This window comes from Enhydra lutris, unplaced genomic scaffold, assembly GCF_002288905.1.
Source record: "Enhydra lutris kenyoni isolate GAN:26980312 unplaced genomic scaffold, ASM228890v2 scaffoldscaffold46, whole genome shotgun sequence".
Classification (NCBI taxonomy): Eukaryota; Metazoa; Chordata; class Mammalia; order Carnivora; family Mustelidae; genus Enhydra; species Enhydra lutris.
Genome location: NW_019154130.1, coordinates 3611185 through 3615431, shown reverse-complemented (window position 1 = coordinate 3615431; position 4247 = coordinate 3611185).

Below are 4247 nucleotides of genomic sequence, written 5' to 3'. Positions count from 1 at the left end.
GTGTGTGTGTGTGTGTGTGTGTGTGTGTGTGTGTGTATACATATATATGTGTGTGTGTATACATATATATACATATATACACACACAATTATATAGACACATATATACATATATACATATATACACACACAATTATGTATACACATATATACATATATATATATATATATCTCCATTCTGCAAAGTTTTGTCATCTGAATAATTGGACTTTTGCTCCTCACTTGTGAATAGTGAATAGAATTATACATATATATTTTGGCAGGATCTAACATAGTACCCTTAAAATTAGTACTGGACAGCCATCGAGATGATGTACAATATTTGGTGTAAACAAACTGTTCAGCGCGCTGAATTCTGCGCTTTCCTCCTCGATGATTCCCCAATTTGCAGGCGATGCGCCAGGACCGGTTTTTCCACCGCGGTGGCATAAAAAGCTGAATGTCATTTGCACCGTCTACTGAAAACCTGTGGCAGCTAATGGTGTCATTGACCCTCTGTTCCAATGTCTTTTAGTAGATTTAAAGGTTTTGTTATAGTGTCAGCTCTAATATTCGCATGTGTGTTAAATCTCTGGATACCGTGTAATTAAATTGATTTCTTGTGATGGTAACAGTGATTAGCGCTCACTTAAAATCCGGCAAAGCGACTATTTCCCCTCTTAACTGGAAATCATATTTGTAAGGTATGGTGTCCATTATCGACAGTGTATTCATGATTCAGTTTCTATTTTGTGTATCTGGTTATAAATTTTCTATAGCATTTGATTTCACACTTATTCTAAATCCATTTGATTTGAATATGGTGGTGTGTGTGTGTGTGTATGTGACGTGTGCACACTTTAGTTCCATAAGCCTTGGGAAAACTGATTCTGTGACTATCAAATATAGACATAAATATATAAGGCTTATTTTATTTGCAAAATGGTACTTACATTCCTCCTATTTATTAAATCACTGGCTTTCATGTTCTGTAGAGATATTTGTAGACCGATTTCAGAACAGAATGAAAATATTGTGAAAATTACAGCTTAATAAATGTTTATTGTAATTTTGTTGTACGGGCTTCTTAAATATGTTTCCTTCCTTCTGACCAAGCATTTGTGGAGACTTCCCCAGTTTTGACATGTCGTGGTGATTTATGATTCTATTCCCCAGTCCAAGAGGAGTCCAATAATCTTGATATGTTCAGTTGGAGGGAGGGTGACCAGATAAAAGACAGACACACCCAATTAAATGTGAATTTCAGGTAAGCAACAGATACTTTTTATAAGTATATCCCAAACATGGCAGAAGATACACTTACGCTTAAAGAAGTATTTGTTGCTTATCCAAAACTCAGATGTAACCGGGAATCCTGGATTTTTGTTTGTAAGTTCCGGCAACCCAAACTGGGTTTTGCAACAGATGTATACCCCTCCATCCCATCCTGAACCAAGATGCTTTTGTGGGCACTAAACATTATGTCCTTAGCAAATATTCAGGAGCAAATGTAATAGAAGAGTCCAGTTAAATACACTTACGACTCAAAAGTACTGCTCCTGGGTGGGAGGGTGTGCTATTTGGAGGGTGGGTGGCCCACCCCTGGGAGAGAGAGCGGCCTAGAGGCGGGGACCCCACACCGTGGGAGGACAGCGCAGCTGTGCATAGACTCAAGCAGCAGCGCTGGGAGACGAAGTAGAAACCCCAGGGAGATATGAAAGCATTGTCCATTTGAGTGAATTAAATACATGTGATTGACCGTTTTGCAAGAGCACATCTGGAAAAAAAAAAAAAAAAGATGGGGTGAAGCAGTTGGTGGGAACGGAGGGTTGGAGCAGGTCTCCCAGGATCTGGGAGAACATTAACTGAAACGAGGTGTTGTCGGGTGAGGCTGTGCCGGGCTGAGGAGTGTGATTCGACAGAGCAACGGACGGAGGGCACAGGTGCACCTGCCTGCCCCCCCCCCCCGCCTCGGTATACCGTCTCCACTTCCGCTCTCCCTTCTGCCAAAAGCAGAAGGGAGAGCGGAAGTGGAGACGTAAAGTCTGATCACTTCGGGTATATTTCTGTACCTGTGAAAACATGGCCCCCATCAAGAAAAGAGGCACGTCCCCCACCCCCAAAGTCCCTTCTGTCGCTGCCTCTGAACCTCCCCGCTCTCCCCCTCGCTCTCTCCGGTTCCCAAGCAACCCCTGATGGTTCTCTGTCCCTACGCATTTGCTTGCATTTTCTAGCATTTTACATAAATGGAATCAAACAGCAGGTGCCTGCTTTTCCACCCTGGTCTGTTTGACTCAGCATAATTATTTTGAAATTCATCCAGGTTGGGTGTGTGGGTAACTCGCTCCCTTTTATTGCTGGGTCGTATTCCACGGCATGAATGTACTTCCGTGTCTCTGTTCACCTGCTGATGCCCTTGGGCTGTTTGCAATTTGAGGCCATTACAAGTAAAGCTACCGTGGACATGTGCAGATCTTTGTATGAGCATTTCCTTTCGTTTGTCTTAGGTAAACCCTTAGGGGCCGAATGGCTGGGTCCTATAATAGGCATATGTTTTGTTTGCTAAAAAACTGTTTTCTGAGGTGTTCGTACCCACATTCTCCCCAGCTGCGTATGAGAATTCTACTTCCTCTACATCCCACCAATACTTGGTGTGGTCAGTTTTTTCTCAAAACAAAACAAAATTCATTTCCTGAAATGTATCATCTCACTTGAAGCTGGTCATCTTCAATTATCCCATCATAAACCAGTAATAGGACATAAAGTGTTTCCCTGTGTTCTTGAGCCAGTGTAGCACATCACTGAACCCCAGGAGACAGTCAGGGAACCTCTGATTTGTTACCAAATGGAAAAGAAGTGAGGGCAACCCCAGGGCCTTTGAACTTGGGATTGACGTCTGAAGGCAAGGGATGGTTTTGTGGGACTCCGCTCTTAGTCCGTGGGGTCTGCCCCGATTCTGGGTAGCGAGGGTCAGAATTGCTGAATGCGAGGGAAAACCCACGTTTGGTGGAAGAGTGTTGGGAACAGAGAAATGGCTTTCCTTTAGATAAATTTTCAGGACCAAGAGCACCACAGGTTGCTGTAGGAGGTGATGAGAGAGGAGTGGTGGCTAAATGTTCCCCCACCAATGACAGCCGTCACTGTAAACTAAGAGCCTTCTGTGTCTGTCTCCCCTGGGCTCTACCTGCCCCAGCTTGCTGGAATTACACAACCAGGCTGCTAAGAAGGGGTTATCTTGGTTAATGAAAAGGGGAACACCCGGGGCTCAGAGAGGTTGAAAAACATTGCCCAAGGTCAAATGGCCAGTCCTGGGGGAACCTGAGTGAGAGCCCAGTCTTTCAGGCTACCTCCCTACAGGCAGAAGTCACTCCAGTCACTCCTCCTGGAGAAGCTGTAGCTTTCATGGGGGTGGGGGGTTTGTGTGATTTTGTTTTTTCAACTTGCATCAACGGAGATATTCATTGATGACCCTAAGAAAACAATGACTACAAATCCTAACAATCAAAAAAACAAAAACAAAACCAAAAACAAACCCTCAAGGGGTGCATGGCTGGCTTGGTTGGTGGAGCATGTGACGCTTGATCTCCACATGAGGGTAGAGATTCCTTTAAAAAAAAAAAAAACAAAACCCAAACCCAATTAACCAGCATCTTCTCTACTCTGAAGGTGACAGCTGGGAGCAAGGATCAACAGCATTTCTTTCACGGCTTATTGGATTTAAACAAAATTTAAGCCTCACAGCGAATTCCCGTTTTGTGCGTGGGCCCAGAGAGGTTAAGTTACTGGCATAAAGTGGCACAGTAAGGGAGGGTGGGGAGCCGGGACTGAAGCCCGGGGTCTCCGATTCCATGTCCAGTGTCCCTGCACGCCGCCCGTGGAGGCATGGAGAGCCCCTTCTGTTCTATCAGCGTTTACACGGAGCAGTCTTTCCTCCCGACAGCTTGAGAATTTGCAGATACGTGCCTTTGGAGATTCTCCTGTCTCGAGCCGCGCTGGGAAAGCCGGAGCTTCACTTAACGCTTACAGGTTATTACACGTGCAGGAGAATTCCCAGCTTGGACTGGTATCTTCTGGATATGTTTGTTTTTCAGGGGTCTCAGGATTCCCTATTCCATTCAAAGAGGCCATTGTTTTCCTAGGACTTAAGATCTTGTCGCAGGGAGAGTGAAATCGTTTTTTGCCTCAGGAATCAGACAAAACCAATTGTGTTCTTATCAACTTAGATTTCAAAAAGACTTGCAGTGTTGCCTCCCTTTGTTTCCACATCCT